A 24,937-nucleotide genomic window follows, 5' to 3' on the forward strand; every position below is an offset into this window, starting at 1 on the left:
CGACGTTTCGGGCAAAAGCCCTTCATCAGGAATAAAGGCAGAGAGCCTGAAGGGTGGAGAGATAAGCTAGAGGAGGGTGGGGGTGGGGAGAGAGTAGACTTTCTCCCCACCCCCACCCTCCTCTAGCTTATCTCTCCACGCTTCAGGCTCTCTGCCTTTATTCCTGATGAAGGGCTTTTGCCCGAAACGTCGATTTTGCTGCTCGTCGGATGCTGCCTGAATTGCTGTGCTCTTCCAGCACCATTGATCCAGAAGAAGGCACATTTTGTCATTCGATCATGAGATGTGGGCAAGCTCAGCATTTATTACCCATTCTAATTGCCCAAAGACAATAAAGTGTCAACCATGTTGGTGTGAATCTCATGTCAGGATAACATATTTCCTTCCTTAAAGACCAGTAGTGAGTCACAAGTTTTTTTTTGATACTCGACAGTCAAGGGAAAAAAATAACATTGGCACAATTAGTTTTTAATTTGAATTTTGAATTCAAAATTCTGGGATTCTACATTACAGGCCTGCATACAATTTTGATACCCTTATTTGAGAAATGATGTATTGTATTGGAGTAACGCAGAGGAGGTTCACTAGATTGTTTCCAGACACATGGAGTTTGTCCTATGAAGAGAGTTTGAGTGGTTTACACCTTTGTTCTCTGGAGTTTAGAAGAGCTAATTGAGGCATATAAGATGCCAAAGGTGATTGACAAGGAAGATATAGAAATAATGTTTCTTCATGTGGGAAACTCTAGAATGAGAGGTCATAGTTTTAGGATAAGGGGTAGCAGATGAGGGGAAATTACCTCTCTCAAAAGGTCATGAATCTCTGGAATTCACTATTCTAGAGTGTGTTGTGAAATAACTCCATAGAGGACCGTATCCCTTCACCAAATCACCCTTTACTTCCACATGAATAGTACTTGACACTGGTCCAGTTTTCTCAGAGCCAGATCTCAGAATGAACAGAACCTCTGACACTCCTGTTTATATCTACCACCCAGGGCTCCCTGAGTGAACCAGATTAACAGCACCAATCATAGGCCTCATATATTTAAGGTTCATCTGGCTGTCCTCTTTACAATCACTACATGGTGAACTGTAGGGACATTGAGTAAATTTAAAGAGGACATGGACAGATTTTTAATTAGTAATAGGTGGTGTCTGTTACTAAGGATTATGGAAAATAGGCAGGAAAGTGCAATTGAGGCCAACTTGGTGTCCCAATCCTGCTATGAGTTCTTGTTCTTTTGTTCTATGATCCATTAACATCACTACTATTTCACTGCTTCAAGGTAGACATCTACGCAACCTAAAAAAAAGGCTAAAAATCACACAACACCAGGTTATAGCCCAACAGGTTTAATTGGAAGCACACTAGCTTTCGGAGCGACGCTCCTTCATCAGGTGATTGTGGAGGGCTGGATCGTAACACAGAATTTATAGCAAAAATTTGTAGTGTGATGTAACTGAAATTATACATTGAAGAATTGATTGTCTGTTAAGCCTTTCATCTGTTAGAATACAGTGATAGTTTCACTTCTTTCATGTGTAAATCACAAAACCCTTTTTTTAAAAAGTTGCATTCTCGGGTTAGCTGTTATCAATAAGGCCACTTCTTTTCAAGACTGTCTCAACAATATTTCCTCACACAAGTGCAATAAGCTGCCAAGGAGGGGAGGATGAAAAAATTGTCACCTGCCACAGTTGGAGGAGATCATGTCTGGTGCAGAAGGAGGTGGCAGCAGGTGGCGCTGGCGAGGGAGTCAGACAAGGCGGCGGCAGGTCTGCGGGGTCGGGACTGGGAGGAGCCGAGTCAGTGCGTAAGTGAATGGCGCTGTTGCCGGTGAGTTAGCGTCAGGGCTGGAACCTGCTGCAGCAACATGGAGTGAAATTAGAAGGAAAATAACAAGCAGCGGGGAAGGTGAGTGAGTGATAACGCGCAGGCGGTTGGCTGTAAGATGGACCCTGCATTCTGCTTCTGACTGTCTTTGGAACTATTTTTTAAACATCAGCGAGAAGTGTTGTCGTTGACAGATTTCATTCAGGCCTTTAAACCTATAGCCTTGTCTTTATTGGACGTAATTGTGCTGTTTAGGATCACAGCTTATGTCTATCGATTTATTTCGGTGAACATTTATTGCTGGGAATTGTTCTCTTCCCCCAGTCCCTCTAGGAGCCCTTTTTATTATTTTCTGCTGCTCTGTGGCCTTGACGACTCTCCATCCCTGGTTATAACCTCAGGATTTGGTACAGAAATGTACCTGATGAACAAAAGTATTTATTTGCTCAATATTCAGGCAGCTGATACGGCACATTTTTAAAAACAAGGGTTTGATGATGATCACGTCTTAATCTCCAGCTGACAGACGGAAATTTCCGGAAGACTTTTAAATTCGACTAAGCCTGATCTGATTCAGGAAGTTGTCATTTTGAGTTTGTGTGGTAACCTCTGATCCCTGTCCCTGTGTCTTGGATTCACAATCAACGCTCATATTGATCTCTGCAAATGATTACCGATAGGGTCTTAAATAAGACTCTGCATTTTCCAATCATTGTATGCATTAAATTCCTTGATGAATTGTAATTTGTACCTTGGTGTGAGGGTGGTTTTGGATTTAGGATTCTAAAGCTTTGGTAGGAAACTGATATGGTTGTGATTAATATTAATGACTGGGTGTTCTGAAACTTTTATGATTTGGTTTTGATAACTGATGCATTCTATACCTGGATACAATGCTTCAATAATTCCAGCTGCTTTGCTGGGTGGAACCTCGACACCAGTCCGCATACCAGGTTCAGGTATGCCTGTCCTCATAATTGCAACTGATTTATAGCACCTCGGTAAAATGGGATTTAGAAGGAAAAGTAACCATGTTTTTGTGATTGGAAGCCTCTGACCAGCAGTGTAGCACAGAGCTTGGTCCTGGGACCCTTGCTGTTATGTGCATCTAAGTGTGTTAACCACTTGGATGTGAATGTCAAAGGTACAATTAGAAAGTTTGCAGATGGCAGGAAAATCGATGGTGTTTTGATAGTGAGGACAATGGTCTCAGACTGCAGTCTGACATTGGTCAGCTGGTGGTAGATGGAAGTTAATCCTGAGAAGTATGAGGAGTTGCATTTAGGGCAGTCTAAGAAGGGAAGGATTTACACAATAGTAGGTCCTTAGGGAGTACTGAGGAACAGAAGGACCTTGGTGTACAAATTCATAGATCACTGAAGGTGTCAACATGGGTAGATAGGCTGGTGAAGAAGACAAGTTGGATGCATGCCTTCATTATTACCTGGGGCATTGAATATATGAACAGGGAAATCTTATTACAACTTGTAAAACATTGGTTGAGTCACTGATGGGTGCACTACCATGTGCAGTTCTAATTGCCACTCCATCGGTAGGATGTAATTGCAGAGGAGATTCAAACAATGTTTCCTGGGATAGAAAGTCTCAGCTATGAGGAGAGACTGCATAGGCTGGGTTTATTTTCCTTGGAGCAGAGGATGCTGAATTGGGATTGGATTGGATTGATGTATACAAAATTATGAGAGTACTTAAAATGCAAGGGCATAGTAGGCTCTGCACCAAGTGTGCACAAATGGGATTAGTATAGTTTGGTGTTTGTTGGTCAGCATAGACATAGTGGGCCTATTCCTATGTTCTATGATTACAAATTTAGTTTTATGTCTTTTTGTACCATTTTAGTTCCAAGTATTTTTACAGCAAGATAACAGTGGTGCAGATGTCTTAGAGCATTGTTAACTCAGAACATATATTTCAAGGGTTCTTGTCATTGTTGACACTGCATCAGCTTGTTCTACAGATTTCTTTTCAACATTAACCTTGGTGTTCTTGCAACTCAATCCCAGACAACTATCTGTTATTTGTTTTGCCCAGGAAATGCATGAAACTGAAGTGAGATTGCTATGTTTTGAGTTAGTTATAAAATCAATAAATGAGGAAGCAAGTTTATATTGAGACGTAACAAAGTCAGCAGCCATGTGCTGATGTTTGTTGAAAAAAAGATCTTCCAAGGGATAACATGTCTCTGGCAAGGCCAGCATTTGTTGCCCTATTCCTTAATACCCTTGAACTGATTGGTTTACAAGGCTATGTTTAGGGGACAGTTAAATGTTAACCACATTGCTCTGGGCATCCAGTCATGTGTAGGCCAGATCAGGTAAGGCTGGCCTTAGCTCAGGGACATTAGTGAATCAGATGAAGTTTCGTGACAATTGATAGTTTCATGATTATCATTGCTGAGACTAGCTTTTGATTCTGGACTTTGCTACATTTCCTCGAGTCAAAATGTTTGGAGAAGTGTAATGAATCATGCATAATGTATGGAATGAGCTGTCAGAGGAAGTGGTGCCACTACAGCATTTAAAAGGCATCTGGATAGGTATATGGGTAGGAAGAGTTTAGAGGGATATGGGCCATATGCTGGCAAATGGGACATGTTTAATTTACAACTTCTATTCGACATTGACAAGTTGGACCAAAGGTCTGTATATACTGTATATCTCTATGACTCTAGAATCATTATTTAAGGTCTCTGGTTTAGTTTTTGCAGTGGACAACCGTGTTACAGGTGATTCTTTTATATGATTGCCTCTGGACTACAGTGATTACATAATTTTGTAGTTTAATTGGTGACAACTAGATTCAAACTATGGTTTTGTTTGTTCATCACAGTTGAACCCCAGTGAGATGTAAAGCTTATTGTAAATGTCATTAACAAATGAGGTTATAGAGAGAGGCTGAAAAGTACATAGCACCTCTAGAAGTATGCCACCTGCACAAAGTAATTGTTTTAAAATGTTCTTGGCATTGAGGGCACTAATTTCTGTCTTATTATTACTATTATTATTCAATCTAGATCGTACATCCCATATGTCTAGGTTGAGTAAGCTAGACACAACCAGAGCAGCAGCTGAGGTGCTATAATTGACTTGGTTTCGTACGGACTAAGAGGGCAAGGGGAAAAAAAATAACATTGTTCATGGTCCAGATTGCTATCAAATACATGTGTAGTGGATCAACGGCTAAAAGTAGGTTTGAATTTGACAATGCTGTCCTCCATGGTAAAACAACTTGTTGCTACTCACTGCTTAAAGTAAGGGCCTGCATTAAATATTACTGTTCACCACTCTTGGGTATTCAAAGTACAGTCAATACAGAAACCTTAAGCCTGACTGCTCCATAACATCATTCATCCATTTCTGATTTCTTGTGTATTCCCAGTTGCCTCGACCCTAAGCTGTGGAATTCTCATTGTAAACTTGTCTCCTCTTGCTTCTGTTAAAACCTTGAAACCTATTTGCTTACTTGGTTTTCCTGTCTTAATATTTTTATGGGTCAGTTTCAATTTTGGTCTAGCAATACTTCTTCAACTACTTTGAAGTTGTTGCAGTTGTTGTTGTGTCGCCATAGTCTTACCAGACCATAAGGGCTTCTCTCATTAAGGAGAAGCGACTGGTGGTGATTTAACCTGAGGGCCACCAGACCTCAGGTGAGGGAAGAGATTGAGAAGGAGAGTCCTTCATGGTAACCTTAAATCAGTGATGGGAATTGAAGCCATGCTGTTGGCATCACACTGCTCTGTAAGCTAATCCAGCCAACTGAGCTAAACCGATTCCCAGTATATTAGTATGGTAAAGATGCTTCTATAGATGCAAGTTATGTTTGTAGTCTTAGTAATAATCTAATCAAGAAAGTGTAAGTAGAGACCCAAACAAAACTGATGACTGGAATTGTTTTCCCAGTCCTGTCAAACTTGAGTTCACTGATGCCTGGGTATATAACATTTGTAATGTACTAAGTGATCTGCTGTCATGTTCATCCTAATGTAATGAGTCCTTCCTTTGACTGCTAGATTTCCATGCACTTCCTTTTGGTGACTTCTGTAAAGAGTTCAGGACAAGAGCAGAATGGACTTGATCTGTGTGGACTTTAGTAAGGCGTTTCACAAGGTTCTTAATAGTAGACTGGTTAGCAGGGTTAGATCACATGGAATATGGGGAGAACTAGCCATTTGGTTACAGACCTGGTTCAAAGGTAAAAGGCAGAGGGTGGTGGTAGAAGTTTGCTTTTCAGACTGGAAGCTTATGACCAGTGGTGTGCCACAAGGATTGTTGGTGGGTCCAAGGCTTTTCATTATTTATATAAATGATGTAAATGTGAACGTAGGAGGAGTGGTTAATAAGTTTGTAGTTGACACCAAAGTTGGAGGTGCATTGAACAGTGAAGAAGGTTACATTAGATAGTAACGGGATCTTGATCAGAGGGGACAATGGGCAGAAGATTGGACAAGAAAGAATGGAGTTTAATTTTGATTAAGGTGAGCTGCTGAATTTTGGAAAGGTAAATCAGGGTAGGACTTATTGACTATGTGGTAAGGTCCTGAGGTGTTTGCTAAACAAGAGACCTTTGGGTGCAGGTTCATAGTTCATTGAAAGTGGAGTTGCAGGTAGATGGGTAGTGAAGAAGGTGTTTGGTATGCTTGTGTTTATTGGTCAGTGCATTGAGTATAGGAGTTGGAAAGTCATGTTGCAGTTGTACAGGACATTGGTTAGGCAACTTTTGAAATACCGCATGCAATACTGGTCTCCCTAATATAGGAAGGATGTTGTAAATCTTAAAAGGGTTCAGGAAAAAAAATTACAAGAATGTTGCAAGGGTTGGGAGGCTTAAACTATAGTGGGAGGCTGAGTAGCCTGGGGCTGTTTTCTCTGCAGGGTAGAGGCTGAGGGGTGACCTTATAGAGGTTTATAAAATCATGAAAGGCAGGAATGGGTGAATAGCCAAGGTCTTTTCCCCATGTTGGGGGCGTTCCAAACTAGAAGGCATAGGTTTAAGGTGAGAGGAGAAAGATTTAAAAAGGACCTAAGGGGTCAATGTTTTCATGCAGAGTTTGGTGCATTAATGGAATGAGCTGCCAGAGGAAGTGGTGGAGGCTATTATAATGACAACATTTAAAAGGCACCTGGATGGGTATATGGGTAGGAAGGGTTCGGAGGGTTGTGGGCCAAATACTGGCAGATGGGACTAGATTAATTTAGGATATCTGGTCAGAATGCATGAGTTGGACTAAACGGTCTGTTAGTGTGTTGTACATCTCTGAGTCTATAACACTGCTATATACCTCCCCTCCTCGGTAACCAAGGCCTCAGACACACCTTTAGTGCTAAGTTCAGTACTGGGCAGGGGTGACATTAGAGGAGCTTTTTTTGGGTGGGAGCTGGTGAAAAGCCAGAAGTTGTGGTCCACATTGGGACAAAACATGTGTGGGAAGGGTGATGTAGCGAGCGAGATATAAAATTGGAAAACAAGTTCAAGTTTTTAACCAAAAAAATGTTTGCTGTTTGATGTTTTTGTGCGCTGAGTTTTGTTCAGACCATTAAAGTAGAAATGGTTAACAACTTTTGACAAGGTACTGACCACTAATCATTTCATTTCTATAGGGAATTTTTGAGTGTTGGGTGGTACTGAAAATTTGTGGAGGAATCCTTTAGTTTACACTCGGGCTTTGAAATTCTTTATAAACCCGACAACAAGTAAGTGAATCAATCTAAGTTTAGCAATTGTACATGTGTTTGCTTATGTATGTGTGTTTAATATGTTACTCATTTTTAGGATTTGTTTTATTATTTTGAGGATGTGGGTTTCATTGATGCACCAGCATTTATTGTCCATTCCTAATGGCCCTGTTACCCTCTTGAACTGCAATATCCACAACGCTGTTAGATATTTTGACTCCATGGCAGTGAAGGAATGACAGTGTATTTCCAAGTAAGGATGTTAAGTGGCTTGGAGAGGAACTTGCAGGTTGCAGTGTTTCTATGGACCTACTGCTTGATGTGTGAATACACTTTAAAACATAACTTTAATAATTTTAAACTTGACCCTCAAATGTAATTTTTCTTTGAAGTGTTCTGTGAAATAGTGGTCCAAAATTTTGATTGTGATGAATGCATTCGTAATTGTTGAAACTATGCTGTCAAAAATCAGAACATTTCTAGAGGTGTGAAATGTTCGCTGACTAGAATGGTGGCCCATTGGTTATATTAATGAATGTGTTCAGGTTACAAATAAATAAGAAGCAGCATTTCTGTTGGTCATCCTGAAAATATTGGATGATAAAATTCAGTAGGAGAAAGTAAGGACCGCAGATACTGGAGATCAGAGCTGAAAAATGTGTTGCTGGAAAAGCGCAGCAGTTCAGGCAGCATCCAAGGAACAGGAGAATCGACGTTTCGGGCATAAGCCCTTCTTCAGGAAAATTCAGTGGCTCGCTAGTGTCCTTTAGGGAGGCTACCTACTGTGCTTCTCAGTTTGATCTATGAAACTCTTCAAGAAATTAGTTGTGAATGCAGCCCAGACCATCAGCCTTTCTTCCAATGACTCCATCTACTCTTCCTACTGTCTCAGGAAAAAGCAGACAACATAATCAAAGACTCCTCCCACCCCAGTTATATTCACTTGCACCCTCTTTCATCAGGTAGAAGATATAAAAATTAAAAAAAAAGTACCAATAAATTCAAGAAGAGGTCCTTCCCCACTGTTATCAGACTTATAAACATATCTTTCACATCAGAGTTGATCTTTCTGCACCTTCTCTGTAGCTGTAACACTATATTCTGCACTCTCTGTATTATCTTGATGTATGTGTATAAGTTATAATTTGTCTGGTTAGCAAGCAAAACAATACTTGTACAATATACCATATCTTGGTACATTTGAAAATAATAAATCAAATAAAATACGTATCAATGCAGTTGACTCTTGAATGCCCTTAAGGCTGGAAGATATTAAATTATATCAAATTGCTCTTAAAATTGTTAAGAATAGAATCTGTTGGACCAACCACCATTGACCTGGGATTACCGTGGAGGCGATGGATTGGTGGTATTAATTTAGAAACTCAGCTAATGTTTTGGGGATTTAGGTTCAAATAGGGCAGGAGGAGGCTATTTGGCCCTTCAAGCCTATTCCACCATTCATTATGGTCATGCTGATCATCCAACGCAGTAGTCTGTTTCCACATTTCTACCATACCTTTAGCCCCAAATACAAATCCAACTCCTTCTTGAAATTGTAAAATATTTTTGCCTCAGATGCTTTCTGTGGTAGTGAATTCCATAAGCACACCATTGTTTGGGTAAAGCAACTTCTCTTCTTCTCGATTCTGAATAGTCTACCCTGCATTCTTACACTTTGACTCCTGGTTCTGGACTCCCTACTTTATCAGGAACATCCATCCTGCGTCTACTCTGTTTAGTCCTGTTAGATGTTTATAGGTTTCTATGAGATTCCCTCCTCATAGAACTCCTGAACTCTAGTGAATGTAATCCTAACTGATTCAAATTCTCCTCATAGGTTAGTTCTACAATCCCAGGAATCAGTCTGGTTAAACATTCGCTGTACTCCCTCTCTAGCAAGAACATCCTTCCTAGACAAGGAAACCCACACTGCACAAAATATTCCAGATGTGGTCTCATCAAGGCCCTGAATAATTGCAGCAAGGTATTCCTGCTCCCAGTACTCAAATTCTCCTTGCTTTGAAGGCAAACATATCATATACCTTCTTAACGGCTTGCAGCACTTGCATGTTTATTTTGTGACTGCTATATGAGGATGTCCAGGTCTCTCTCAATCTATCACCATTCAGATAATCTGCCTTTTTTTTGTTACCAAAGTGGATAACATCACATTGCCATGCATTTGCCCACTACCGTAGTATAATAATAATAAAAAAATGAAAAGATGAAATATGACAGTATGCTAGCTAGTAATATAAAGTAAAATTGTTTTTAGAGCTATAAAAGCCAAATAAGTGTCAAGAGCATACATTAGGCTACTGGAAAATGAGGCCAGAGAAATAGTAATAGGGGAGAAAGTGAGGTCTGCAGATGCTGGAGATCAGAGCTGGAAATGTGTTGCTGGAAAAGCGCAGCAGGTCAGGCAGCATCCAGGGAACAGGAGAATCGACGTTTCGGGCATAAGCCCTTCTTCAGGAATAGAAGAAGGGCTTATGCCCGAAACGTCGATTCTCCTGTTTCCTGGATGCTGCCTGACCTGCTGCGCTTTTCCAGCAACACATTTCCAGAAATAGTAATAGGGAACAAAGAAATGGTGGAGAAACAGAAAAGGTACTTTTTATCAGTCCTCATGATAGCAGGCACCAGTAGCATACTAATGATGTGAATGTAGTGGCCATCACTCAGGAGATGGTGCTGGAGAAGCTGAAAAGTCTGAATGTGGATAAATCACCTAAACCAAAGTTCTGAAGGAGAAAACTGAGGAGATTGTTGGAGACATTAGTGATCTTTTAGGAATCATTGTAATCAAGGAGGGTCCCAGAGGACTGGAAAATAGCTAATGTAACATCCCTGTTTAAGAAGGGGGGAGGTGGGGGCAGAAGACTGGAAATTATTGGCTGATCAGCCTGAACTTGGTCGTTGGTAAGATTTTAGAATCCGTTATTAAGGATGAGATTGTGAAGTACTTGAAAGTTCATGGTAAAAGTGGGTTGACTCAGCACAGTTTTGTCAAAGGGAGGTCATGCCTCACGAATCTATTAGAATTCTTTGAGGAAGTAACAATCAAGTTAGACAAAGGAGAGCCACTGGATGTGATCTATATGGAATTCCAGAAGGTGTTTGACATGGTGCCACACAGGAGGCTGCGAAATACAATAAGTCCTTTCGGTGTTAGTGCAAGGTACTGAAATGGATAAAGGACTGACTAACTGGTGAAAGGCAGGGACTTGAAATGAAGGGGTTGTCTTCAAGATGGCAGCTGGTGACTGTGGAGTTTCATGGGAGTTAATTTTGGAAGCACAGCTATTTATATTATACATTAATGATTTGGATGATGGACGATAGACTATTCTCTAAATAGGAAAAGGCTTTAGAGATCTGCAGCATTAAGTGACTTGGTGTCCTATTTCAGGATTCTCTTAAGGTTGACATGTAGATTCATATAGTTTCCTCATGAAGGGCTTTTGCCCGAAATGTCGATTTTCCTGCTCCTCGAATGCTGTCTGACCTGCTGTCCTTGTCCAGCACTACTCTAATCTTGACTCTAATCTCAGCATCTGCAGTACCCACTTTCTCCTATGTAGATGCAGCTGGCAGTTAGAAAGGCAATTGCAATATTAACATTCATTTCGAGAGGGCTAAGATACAAGAGCAGTGATGAACTGCTGAGGCTGTATAAAGCTCTGATCAGGCAGCATTTGGAATATTGAGAACATTTTTGGGCTCTTCTTTCTAAGGAAGGATGTTCTTACCTTGAAGAGCATCCGGAAAGGTTTGCAAGAATGATCCCAGGGATGTCACATGAGGAGTGGCAGAGGACTCTGGGTCTGTACTTGATGGAATTTGGAAAGATGGGGGAGGATCTCTCTAAAACGTACAGAATACTGAGAGACCTGGAGAGAGTGGACTTGGTGAAGATGTTCCCACTAATGGGAGCAACTAGGACCTGAGGGCACAGCCTCTGTTTAAAGGAATGACCCTTTAGAACTGAGATGAGGAGGAATTTCTTCAGGCAGAGGGTGGTGAATCAGTGGAACTCATTGCCACAGAGGACTATGGAGGCCAAGTCATTGCGTGTAGTTAAGGCACAGGTTTTTGATTGGTAAAGGGATCAAGAGTTATGGAGACGGCAGGGGAATGGACAAGGATGTAGAGGATAGTGAGATTTGTTTGGAGCATGCTAATATGCTAGGGCATTTTGAGATTAAGAAAGAAGTGGTATTGGGTCTCTTGAGTATAAGTCCCATGGGTCTGATGGTATCTATCCCAGGTTACTGAAAGAAACGAGAAGAGATTGCTGGGGCCTTGACCACAATCTTTATCCTTATTATCCACTAGAGAGGTTCCCAAGGAACCAATGTTCTTCTGTTCAAGAAGCGAAATAAGGATAATCAAGGAAACTATAGACTGCTGAGTCTCACATCGGTGGTTGGGAAGCTATTGGAGAGAATTCTTAGGGACAGGATTTATATACATTGAGAAAAGCATGGCCTAATTGGGGATGGTCAGCATGGTTTAATGCAGGGCATGTCATGTCTTAGTAACTTGATTGAGTTTTTCAAGCAAGTGACAAAGGTGATTGATGAGGGTAGAGCACTGGATGTTGTCTACATTGAGTTTAGTAAGACTTTTGACAAGGTCCCACATGGCTTGCTCATCCGGAAGACCTGAGACCCATTGTGACTTGGCCACATGGATTCAGAATTGCCCACAGATCGCACAGGGTAGTGGTGGAAGGTTGTTTTTCAGGCTGGAGATCCGTGACTAGTGGTGCTGTGCGGGGATCCATACTGGGACCTCAACTGTTTGCGATATATGTAAATGACTTGGATGAAAATGTAGATGCGTGGGTTAGTAAGTTTGCAGATGATACAAAGATTAGTGCAGTTGTGGAGAGTGTAGAAGGTTGTCAACGGATACAGTAGTATATAGATCAGTTGCAGACAAGGGTGGAAAATGGCAGTTGGAGTTTAATCTGGGTAAGTGTGAGGTGTTAAGGAAAAGTGTGCAGTTAATGAACAGCATTGATATAAAGAGGGACCTTGTAGTTCAAGTCTATAGCTCCCTGAAAGTGGCCAGTCCAGTAGATAGGGTGGTAAATAAGGCGTATGGCATGCTTGCCTTTATTGGTCAGGGAATTGAGTTCCAGAGTCAGGATGTCATGTTGCAGCTTAAAAGACTGTGGTTCGACCATACTTAAGTATTGTGTTCAATTCTGGTTGCTACATTACAGGCAGGACATGGAGGCTTTCTAAGGATGTAGAAGAGGTTTACCAGGATGCAGCCTGGATTAGAGGGTATGAGCTATAAAGAGAGCGTAGAAAAACTAGGGTTGTTTTCTCTGGAGCAACAGAGGCTAAGGGGAGATCTACATAGAAATCTATAAAATCATGAGATGTATAGATAGAGTTGATGGTCAGAATCGTTTTCACTGAATTGAAATGTCTAAAACTAGGGAGCACACAATTAAGGTGAGAGCGAGAAAATTCAAAGGAGATATGAAGGGTATGTTTATTTTATACTGAGGGTGGTAGGAGTGTAGAACACACTGCCATTGTGGGCGGCACGGTGGAACAGTGGTTAGCACTGCTGCCTCACAGCGCCTGAGACCCAGGTTCAATTCCTGCCTCAGGCGACTGACTGTATGGAGTTTGCACGTTCTCCCCGTGTCTGCGTGGGTTTCCTCCGGGTGCTCCGGTTTCCTCCCACAGTCCAAAGATGTGCAGGTCAGGTGAATTGGCCATGCTAAATTGCCCGTAGTGTTAGGTAAGGGGTAAATGTAGGGGCATGGGTGGGTTGCGCTTCGGCGGGTCGGTGTGGACTTGTTGGGCCGAAGGGCCTGTTTCCACGTTGTAATGTAATCTAATAATCTAATCTAATCATTGGTGATGGTGGAGGCAGATAGGATAGAGACATTTAAAGGACTTTTAGGTAAGTACATGAATATGCAAGGAATGGAGGGATATGGACCAAGGTTGGGCAGGAGGAATTAGTTTAATTTGACATCATGTTCAGCAAAACATCATGGGCTGAGGGACTTGTTCCTGTGCTGTACAGTTCTATGTTCTATGTAATATCGTTGAGAAACACAACAGCCAAGATTGAATGGTGAGTAGACTCAGTGGGCTGAATGGTATAATTCTGCTCCTATATCGTCTGGTCTTATGTACTTAGCAGGCCAAATAGCTATTTCCTGTCTGGCAACATTTCAGTTATCTCATAGAATATCTACAGTGTGGAAGTAGGCCATTCTCAAAGTTTATTGCGATAGTTCTTGGTGTGCAATAATGTTATAGTTTGAGAATAAACTGTATTAGACTTGTTATTTGTATAAGTTTTGGGTAGTAAAGATTCCTGTCTCCTAGATATTAGATATTTTCATATCCAAGTTGTTGTGCTATAACATGTGTTTCGTGAATGTGAATTTGCTGTACTGTGAATAACGAATTGAGGACACTGTTTATAAAGCACAAACTTATAAAACGTGTGTTGGCTGTAACGCAATGACATTGCCAACCCTTTAAGCACTGTTTGGAAAGTGCAATTTTTTTTCTTTAAAATGCGTGGTTGCACAAGAATGCAACCATTGTGTTATAGAAGAAGTACCTGTATAAACTGGAAGAGTTTTGCTGTTTGGTGTGCAGTTCTGTTATTCTCCTGTTGAGGGTGATACTGAGCTATCTATTCTAGTTCTTGACAGCATCCTCACTGGGAGACTAGTGGTACTACAGTTTGTAATTAGACCATCACAGTGGTAAACAATAGTGATTCCTTTGGCACAATCACAAGGCCTTCGACCTGTCTTTGCTAATCGAGGAAAAACCTGCATACGTCATAGTCATAACATCTGACTGGCATTGGAAACATTCACTTCACTATCAATGAGTCAAAATCAAATGAGCTGACTCCATTGAGACACCTTTTAAAATGTGGTTGCACTAACCAAAAAATTAAGCTGGCTTATTTTAAGAATGTCAACATGGAGAGCTAATCCTTCATGTTTTGCAGCATAACATATTCATTCTTGTAAATGGAAACCTTATTATGTTGAGAATCAGTTTGATTATTGATTTTAAGCCAGTAGTAAGGGAGGTGAAAACCTAGTGGTATTATTGCTAGCCTGTTAATTCCAAGACCCAGGTAATGTGAAAACAAGAATTGTGAAGTGAGTAGCCCAGATAAGGCGGTCATGGTCAGATACATCTCAGATAATAGATGCATCTGAGGATGATTTTAAGAGGACAAGTTTAAAGTAGGTTATTGCTTTATGTCTTCTTGAGCTGTTTGAAGTTTCATAACATCCTTCTGATAGGAAGACCAGAATTGCATGCCATATTCCAAAAGTGGCCGAACCAATGTCCTGTACAGCTGCAACGTGGGTCATGTCCTTCTGGAAAGGACATCTGCTAGCCTGACCTTGTCTGGCCTACATGTGATCCAGAAACCCAGCAATGTGGTTGGCTCTAAAAGGCCTAGTAAGCCATTTAATTTTATCAGTCTCTGCAAAGGATCAGCAAAGAAGTGAAACCGGACAGGCCACCTGGCATATAGCAGGTGGATTGCAGTGATTCAGAAGGAAGCCTAGAGATGGGCAATAAATGCTGGCCAGCCACGTTTAAGTCCCAGGCGTCAATTAAAAAAAAAGACAGGAAAAGCCAAGGTAGATAAAGATAAAATATTTCCATTGGGGATTCTAGAACTAGAGGGCATGATCTAAAAATTAGGGCTGGACTATTCAGAGGAGATGTTAGGATGCACATCAAACACTCAAAACACGGGGGAGTTTTAGAACTCCCTTTCACAAATGGCAGATGATGCTAATCCGTTATTAATTTTAAATCTCAGAGAGATTTTTGTCAAGCTAAGGTATGAAGGCGTGTTGGCCAAAGGCAGGTATGTGGAGTTTAGCCACAGATCGGCCATGATCTCATTAGTGGCTCCGGCTTGAGGGCTTGAATGGCCTACTGCTTTTCCTATGAAAGTTACGTCATTAGTATTTCCTGAGATAGTTCAGGAGACTGAAGACTTGGAGTGTAAGCTCTAAGTTCTTGTTCGCATAGTAATGAAGTTGAAACTGTTTTGAAGCTTGTACTGTATACTCTAATACTTATTATCATTATTTATTATATTTCTAAAGCACAGCCAGAACAAATTATATACATATTATTAATTAGCTGTTAAAGGCTAGTTGAACAGATGCTTGATGTGCTTTGTAAAGACATAATAATGTAAAATAGGGTGGAGGGAATATAATTTCAAATGTGCTGTCATGTAACATTCTAGCCAAAATAAGTGAGGGTTAAGTTGAATGTTCCATTAAGCTTGCCCTTGCCTCTAGGTATTTTATCAAAATACCAAGATTAAATAGATTTTCTTCTAAAAATATAGCGGCTAGCATTTCCTATTGCAAATCAATTAGTCTCGCTGTGTTCACTTGCCATGACTATATTGAAGTTTGTTTCAGTGAGACATAAATTTTGTTTTAAAATTTATTTTATGAAGGAAACAATATTGTTTGTGCAACAAAGAATGCCCCAAGTTAACTACAAACATTTTTTGTTCTCCAGACAGTGTAGTTGAAAATGGAGGAAATTGATTAAAATGAACATATAGAAATAATTGGGGAAGTGGAGTTGACTAATATGGATAACAAATAGCCATTGATTAAGCTTCAGCATTTGTTTCAACACTGTTTAATGTTATTTGGAGGTGGTGTGAAGGAGATGAATTAGCAAATAGGAAGTAGGTTTGTTACGCATAAATAATTTGGTCTTGAGTGGAGATAATTTGGAAGAAGAAAATTAAATGGCACCTTTCCCAAACTGGCCTGATAACTAATTGTTTATTCAAAAGTTATGAGTTTATTATGCCCAACATATTAGTTGGATAATTTTGTAATTGCAATGTGCCAGATTACGAATCTGTAATTTTGAAAATAATTTTACAACTACTTGGTGAACCATATTTATCATTCTGCAGCAACAACATTGTGATTTTTTTATAAATTTCAGAAAACAATGACTCACAACATATCAATTTAGTTTCATTTATTTGCTTATGGGATGCAAGTATCACCGGCTAGGCTAGCATTTATTGCCCATTCCTGATTATTCAAAGGGCAGATAAAAATCAATCACATTGCTGTGGGCCTACAATCACAGATAGCCCAGCCTAGGTAAGGATGGCAGATTTCCTTCCATAAAGGGCGTTAGTGGACCAGTTGAGTTTTTATGGCACTTGACAGTGATTACATGGTTGCATTTTGACTAGTTTCTCTTCCTCTTCCATAGAGTTTAGACAATTTAGGTTGCAGTGTGGTGCATTTCTTTCAATAAATTTTGATTGAAATACTATTTTGAATTGCCGTGTCCATCTGCGTCTTTGAAGTGAATGCAGCAAAAGTAATGCAGTGTGCAGAATATTTTCCAGTCGATAAATGATGCAAGGTGTTGAATGACCAGGGATGAGCCATGCGCACTCACTCAACATAAAAATCCTGAGGACCTGCGGATGCTGGAAATTAGAAACACAAGCACAAATTGCTGGAGAAACTCAGCAGCTCCGGCAACATTTGTGGAGAGAAAGAGCACGATGCTGGAAAAACACAGCTGTTAGGCAGCTTTGGAGGAGCAGGAGAATCGACATTTCGAGCTTAAACTCTTCATCAGAAATCCTGATGAAGAGCTTTTGCTCAAAACATTGATTCTCCTGTTCCTCGAATGCTGCCTAACCGGCTGTGTTTTTCCAGCATTGTACTCTTTCTCTCCACAAATGTTGCCGGAGCTGCTGAGTTTCTCCAGCAATTTGTGCTTGTGTTTCTAATTTCCAGCATGCGCAGTTCCTCAGGATTTTTATGTTGAGTGAGTGTGCATGGCCCATCCCTGGTCATTCAACACCTTCCATCATTTTTCCAGCACCACGCTCTCGACTCTGATCTCCAGAACAGATTGTAGCTAGGAAAAGTTTGAGATATATATACTGAAGATAAGGTGGGAGTAGGGGGCAAGAGTAAACAAAAGGTGGAGATGGAACTGAGAGAGAAAAAAGAGGGAAAAGGAATGGGCAAAGGCCAGCCTGGTCAGGATCAATATCTGCGGATGGGAACCGTTGGTATCTGACAAAGGGATGGTTGTGGTAGCAGCTGATAGGATTTGTTTTTTGGGAGTTGGGCGTAAGGCTATGGGAGAAAGTGCTCAGGCCATAACATATTGAACTCAATATTGAGTCCTGAAGACTGCAGAGTCTCCAAGTGAAAAAAGAGATGTTGTTCTTCCAACTTGCGCTGGAGCAATACAGGGATGTTGGCCAGCTAACACAGTGGTGCATTGAAGTGGCAGGCAACAGGAAACCTGGGCTCATTTTTGCAGACAAACTATGTTCTGCTAAGCAGTCACCCGTTCTGTGTTTTGTCTGCCCAGTGTAGAGGAACAACATATTGTGAGCAAGAAAAACAGGAGTTTAGATTGAGTGAAGTGTAGGTAAATTGCTGCTTCACTAGGAAGATGTATCTGAGGCCTTGGATAGTGAGGAGGGAGAAAATAGGCAGATGATACACCTATGATTGCAGGGGAAGGTGCTGTGAGAGTGTGGTGGGAATAGAGGAGGAGTGGAAAAAGTGTCCCAGAGTGAACAGTCCCTGTGGAAGGCTGATAAGGGAAGGTAGCGGAATATGTATCTCATGCTGGCATCTTGCTGGAGGTGATGGAAATGGCAGCTCATGATCTTTTGGATGTGGGTGCTAATGGGATGGTAAGTGAGGACCAGGGGATACCTATCGCTGTTGTGGGAACTTGGAGAAAGGGTGAGGGGTCGGACACACCTGAGGTCCTGTCAACTAGGGTGGTGGGGAAATCCCTGATTGAGGAAGAAGCTAAACATTTTGGAGGATCTTTTATAGAAGATGGCATCATCGGAACGGATGCGACATGGAGAAACTGGAGAATGTAATGGAGTTTTGACAGGAAGTGTGTGTGAGGATGTATTCTCTAGGTAACTGGAAGTCGGTGGGTTTGGAGTGCATTGACTACTTGTGCTATTGGGAGAGAGCAGGGAGTAGGTTGCCTATGTGCATTGTATTGAAAAGAAATGGAGCGAAAACAATACACCACAAATGTGGTTTCCCTTTTGAATAATTTTCTTTAGCTATTACCTTTTGTCATTATTATTTTAAGACTTGTTTAACATATACAAATCTTTTCATGCTTATTTCATCTTGTCACAAACTTGATTCAAGTAGTAACAAAGCGGATTGATGTGGGCAGATCGGTAGATGGACTTCAGTAAGATGTTTGACAAGGTTCCCATGGGAGATTCATTAGCAAGGTTAGATCGCATGGAATACAGGCAGAACTAGCAATTTGGATACAGAACTGGCTCAAAGTTAGAAGCCTGGGTGGTGGTGGTGGAGGGTTGTTTTTCAGACTGGAGGCCTGTGACCAGTGGAGTGCCTCAAGGATCGATGCTGGGTCCACTACTTTTTGTAATTTACATAAATGATTTGGATGTGAGCAGAAGAGGTATAGTTAGTAAGTTTGCAGATGACACCAAAATTGGAGGTGCAGTGTACAGCGAAGAAGGTTACCTCAGACTACAACGGGATCTTGATTAGATGGGTCAATGAGCTGAAGAGTGGCAGATGGAGTTTAATACACTTAATGGTAAGGTCCTAGGGAGTGTTGCTGAACAAAGAGACTTTGGAGTGCAGGTTCATAGCTCCTTGAAAGTGGAGTCATGGGTAGATAGAAAGCATTCAGTATGCTTTCCTTCATTGGTCAGAGTATTGAATACAGGAGTTGGGAGGTCATGTTGCAGCTGTACAAGACATTGGTTAGGCCACTGTTGGAATATTGCATGTAATTCTGATTTCCTTCCTATCAGAAGGATGTTGTGAAGTTTTGAAAGAGTTCAGAGAAGATTTGCAAGGTTGTTGCCAGGGTTGGAGGATTTGAGCTATCGGGAGAGGTTGAATAGGCTAGGGCTGTTTTTCCTGGAGCTTTGAAGGCTGAGAGGTGACCTCATAGAGGTTTGCAAAATCATGAGGGGCATGGATAGGATAAATAGGCAGTGTTTTCCCTGGGATCGGGGAATCCAGAACCAGAAGGCATAGGTGAGAAGGGAAAGATATAAAAGAGACCTAAAGGGCAACTTTTTCACGCAGAGCGTGGTGCGTGTATGGAATGAGCTGCCAGTGGAAGTGGTGGAGGCTGGTACAATTACAACATTTAAGAGGCATATGGATGGGTATGTGAATAGGAAGGGTTTGGAGGGATATGGGCCAGGTGCTGGCAGGTGGGACTTGATTAGGTTGGGATATTTGGTCAGCATGGATGAGATAGATCGAAGGGTGTGTTTCTGTGCTGTACATCTCATGACTCTAAATGCGTATTACAGATTTTAAAATGCTTCATATATATGATGACAGTCTTATACAGTTTGAAAGATTTGGTTGGGATCGCACATTGATTCATTTCACATTTGGATGAAATTGTTGGAGGCTAAGCAACACTGCCTTAAGACATGGCTTTGAGGAGCTCCTGAGAGCAATGCCGTTAGCTCAATCATCTTTAGCTGTTTCATCAATGACCATTCTTCCAACATAAGTTCATAAATCAGAATGATTATTGGTGACATTGTTCTCAACTCCTCAGATGCTGAAACAGTCCTTCACCACATTAGCAAGACCTGGACAGCATTTAGGCTTGGGGAGCAGACTACTTACTTGTGTGGCAAGCAGTATTTACGCTACACAATTGCCAGGCATAAGCCATCTTCACCAAGGGACAATTTTACTGTCTCCCCATGACATTTAATTGCATTACTCTCACTGGAACCACCCACTATCAATGACCCTCTGTCCTGTCCTACAGCCTGTCTACCACAAACAAGGAACAATATGGTGAAATACCTTGTACTCACCTGGCTGAGTGCACCCCTAATTAAACGTACAGAATCTTAGCACCATCCATAACCAAGCAGCCTGCTTGTCTTGCACCCCATCCATCAATTTAAATGTTCATTCCATTTATATTCACACTGTGGCAGCAGTATATAGTACCTACAAACTGCACTGCAACTTGCCAAGTCTCTTTCAACAACACCTTCTCCACACATGATCTCTACCTCTGAGAAGACAGGATGGACTGCTACAAGGTGGCTGAACACCTCCTTCTCAGGGGCAATTACGGAAGGACCATAAATCCCTAGCTTGCCAGTGACCTCTGTATCCCCAAAAAAGTAAGGAATGGGTGTGAGAAAGTGGACATGGAGATCATAGTGACATTTGGCTAAGGCAACTTCTGGTATTTAGAGATGAAGACCATTTGTAACTTGCATTGTTCAGTTTACGAGTTCATTTTGTTCTGTTCTTTCTGCTTGTCGTGTTTAGCATTCTGATCTCCCTCTGCAAAATTCCTGTGTGCAGGCCGTTCTGCTAGAATATGCATCTCATTAATGTGAATTCGCTATAACATCATTGACGAATTGGGGGTACTGTTTCGAAAGAGCGAACTTTTAAAATGTGTGTTGGCTGTAACACGATTACATTGCCAACACTTTTAAGTACTGTTTCTAAAGCGTGATTTTTCTGTAACACAGGGTGGCACAAGAACGTGCTCATCACATTCTAGAAGAACTGCCTGTACTTTGGAAATTTAAAGTACATAATAGAGTGTAAGTTAGCTCTTTACCAGAAATCCTCCTGAGTATGCAAGGAATTTGTTTGTGCTCAGTTATGCCTTGGGATGCCTGTTGGACTGAGACCCCACTCTCCTAAGACTGAATAGTTATCTGTGTGCGGTGACCAGCCCACATCTGAAAAAAAAGCACATTCCACTTATTAAATTAAATTTCAGGCCTGGAACACCAAGGCCCTCATGGATACCCCAACAGTCTTAGACTGAGAATCATGCCACCAGTTTAGCTCAATAACTGGCATCTTGGCATAAATGTGAGAGTCGAGTTAATACTTCAGGGACACGGTTTGATTCTTACCACAGTATGGTGAAATGTGAATTCAGCTCATGAAATTTAGAAATAAAAACTCATCTGGTGTTGAGCATGAAATACTTGGTTGTTGTTGTAAAAACAAAACAATATGATTCTCTAATATCCTTTATGGAACGGAGATCTGCCATTTTTACCTTGCCTGGCCTACATTTGACTCCAGATACACATCAGTGTGATTCTTAAATGTCTACTGAATTGCACTAGCAAATCTCTCAGTTCTGTCTTGCCACTAGAAAATCTCTAATAAAAGGAATGAAGCTGGATGGACCACCTGATGTTGATCCATGCACCAGAAACAACAGTTCATTGACCCTGTAAAAATCCGCCTTTTAACATTTGGGGTTTATGCCAAAACTGGGTGAGTCATTCTGCAGATTAGTCAAAACTGGGCAACTATTAGATATTGTGGCCATTAGCAGGTGCAGTGTTGGACTCAACCTCTGTTTGTAACCTCATGGATCAACATATTCCCCTACTTTACCACAAGTATCAAATCAAGGAATCCGTCCTGGTTCAGTGGAGAGTGTGGGAAGCATGCCAGGACCAGCATCAGGTAAAGTGTTAACCTGGTGAAGCCATACAAATATACTCATTATTAAAGATTGCCAGGCAGATCTGTGCAAAAGATCAGATGCTGAGGAATGATAGTGTTGAATGCAGAACTAAAGGCTGTGAACAGTAATCTGACGTAGATGTCTTTCTTCTCCAGGTGGGTGAGGGCCAGGTGGAGGGTGGTGGAAATGGCATCATCTGTTGAGTGTTGTGGACGATATGTGAACTTCAAGGTGTCCTGTGAGGGAGAGGCAGCCAGGTGCTTCATATACCTCATCATGGGCCTCTTGAAACACTTCATGATGATGGGTTTTAGCCCAATGGGGCGGTAGTCGTTGAGACAGGACGCTTCTTCAGCACGGGAATAGTGGTAGTGCTTTGGAGCTATGGCGCAGCTCAGGGAGATGTTAACGATACCCATGAGAACATCCATCAGTACGCCAGAGCATCCTCTGAGCACTCTGCCAGAGATGTTATCTGGTCCTGCAGCCTTATGTGGGTTGACTCTGCGTAGAGTTTCCTTCACATCAGCTATGGTAAGACACAGCACTTCGTCCTTGGGAGGTGAAGCCAAACTCAAGTCATTAGGAACAAGGGAATATTTTCCTCTGTTTAGAGTCATGCCCAGCACAATGGAAGATGGTTTTGGTTCTTGGAGATCAGTCGTCTTGTGTGTAGGACGTCTGTGCAAGGTTTTTGGGGTAGTGCCCTAGGCCCAACCATGTTCCATTTCTTCATCAATGACTTTCCTGCCATCATAAGATCAGTATCATTTGTAACTTCTCAGACACTGAAGTAGTCTGTCCAAATGTGGCAACATTTAAGTTTGAATGGCGAGTAACATTTGTGCCACACAAGTGCCGGCAATGACCAGTCTCCAAGAACAGAAAATCTAACAATCTCCCCAAGATGTTCAGTGGTATTACCATTGCTTAATCTCCTGTTATCAAAATCTTGAGGCTGAACTTGACCAGAAACTGAACTCACCTAGCTTTATAAATGCTGTGGTGACAAGAGCAGGTTTTGGGCTGGGGATTCTGCAGTGAGTAACTCGTTCCCTGTCTCCTCAATGCCGGTCTAAGATTTACAAAGGAGAAATCAGGCATGTGATGGAATACTGTCCACTTACTTGTATGAGGTCCTCAATGAATATTTCTCCTCTGTGTTTACTGTGAAGAAAGATATGAAGACTTGAGAACTTGGGGAAGTAAGTGGTGATATCTTGGGGAAAGTCCATATCATAGTAGAGAAGGTGTTGGATGTATTACAATGGATGAATGTCCTGACCAGATATATCCAAGAGACTTGAGAAGACATTGCAGGAGTTTTGGCTGATATTTTTGTATCATTATTAGCCATGGGTGAGGTCCCAGAATACTGGAGGGTAGCGAATGTTGTGCCCTTATTCAAGAAGGGCTGCAAAGAAAAGCATTGGAGCTATAGACCAGTAAGCCTAACATGTGTGGCAGATAAGTCACTTGAGAAGATTCTGAGAGATAAACTATTTTTGCATTTGAAAAAGGGCTTCTTCATTCCTGAAGAAGGGCTCATGCCCGAAACGTTAATTCTCCTGCTCCTTGGATGCTGCCTGATCTGCTGCGCTTTTCCAGCAACACATTTTCAGCTCTGATCTCCAGCATCTGCAGTCCTCACTTTCTCCTCTGCATTTGAAAAGACAGGGTTTGCTTAGGAGTAGTCAGTATGGCTGCGTGTTTGGGAGATCATGCCTCACAAGTTGTTAGTTATTTGATGTAGTGACCAAGAAGGTTGATGAGGGCAGGACAGGTGACGTAATCTATTTGGAATTTAGTAAGGCCTTTGTTTTAGTTCCACATGGTAAGTTGTTCTGGAAGGTTAGATTGCATGGAATCCAAAGGGAGCTGACAAATTGGATGAACAATTGATTTGATACTGGGAACAGAGGGTAATAGTGGAAGGATGCTTGTCGGACTGAAGGCCTGTGACTATTGGAGTGCCTCAAGGGTTGCTGCTGGGCCTGTTATTGTTTGTTATCTGTATCAATGATTTAGATGAGATGTGCAAGGCATGATTAGTAAATTTGCAGATGACATTAAAGTAGGTTGTATCATTGACAATGAGGAAGGTTATCAGAAATTGCAGCAGGACCTTGATCAACTGGGAAAGTGTGTGAAGAAATGGCAAATGCAGTTTAATATAGGTAAGTGTTGCCTTTTGGAAAGTCAAATCATGACAGGAGTTTCATGGTGAATGGTTGTGCCTTAAGGAGTGTAGTGGATCAGAGAGATCTTGGAGTTCAGGTGCACGGTTCTCTGAAAGTGGTGTCACAGGTAGACAGGGCAGTGAAGAAGGTTTTTGTCACACTGGCCTTCATCAGTCAGGGCATTGGGTATAGAAGTTGGGAAATTATGTTGCAGTTGTACAGGATGCTGGTGAGGCCATACTTGCAGTATTGTGTTCTGTTTTAGTCAACTTGCTATAGGGAATGGAAAAAGTGAAGAAGAAATTTACAAGGATGTTGCCATAACTCAAAAGACTGAATTATATAGAGAGATTGGGCAAACTAGGACTTTTTCTCTTTAGAGTGTAGGAGGCTGAGAGGTGGATCTTATAGAAGTGTGTAAGATCATGAGAGGCATGGATAGGGTGAATGCACTCAGTTGTTTTCCCAGGGGGCATCAGTTTATGTTAGAGGGGAAAGAATAAATTCTCAAAAATCGCTAGAATAAATGGGAGCCTGAGGAACAACCCTTTTACACAGAAGGTGGTACGCATATAAAATGAACTGCCAGCGGAAGTGGTTGAGGTGGGTACATTAACAGCATTTAAAAGGCATTTGGACAAATACAGAGGAACCTCAACTATTTGGC

At 41.4% G+C, this 24,937-nt stretch overlaps 1 protein-coding gene across 5 annotated transcripts in view; it reads left to right on the plus strand.

Annotated features, from left to right (window-relative positions):
• The first annotated feature begins 1,810 nt into the window (after positions 1-1,810).
• Positions 1,811-24,937, plus strand: part of LOC122540110 (WD repeat-containing protein 7) — a 674,231-nt gene continuing 651,104 nt past the window's right edge. For 4 of the 5 annotated variants that reach the window (XM_043675451.1, XM_043675605.1, XM_043675690.1 and 1 more), the window contains exons 1-2: positions 1,811-1,917; positions 7,455-7,547. The gene's annotated coding sequence lies outside the window, so the exon portion shown is untranslated. The remainder of the gene's footprint in view (positions 1,918-7,454; positions 7,548-24,937) is intronic. The other variant, XM_043675531.1, reaches the window with a different exon arrangement.

This window comes from Chiloscyllium plagiosum, chromosome 1 (assembly GCF_004010195.1).
Source record: "Chiloscyllium plagiosum isolate BGI_BamShark_2017 chromosome 1, ASM401019v2, whole genome shotgun sequence".
In the NCBI taxonomy this organism is placed as follows: domain Eukaryota; kingdom Metazoa; phylum Chordata; class Chondrichthyes; order Orectolobiformes; family Hemiscylliidae; genus Chiloscyllium; species Chiloscyllium plagiosum.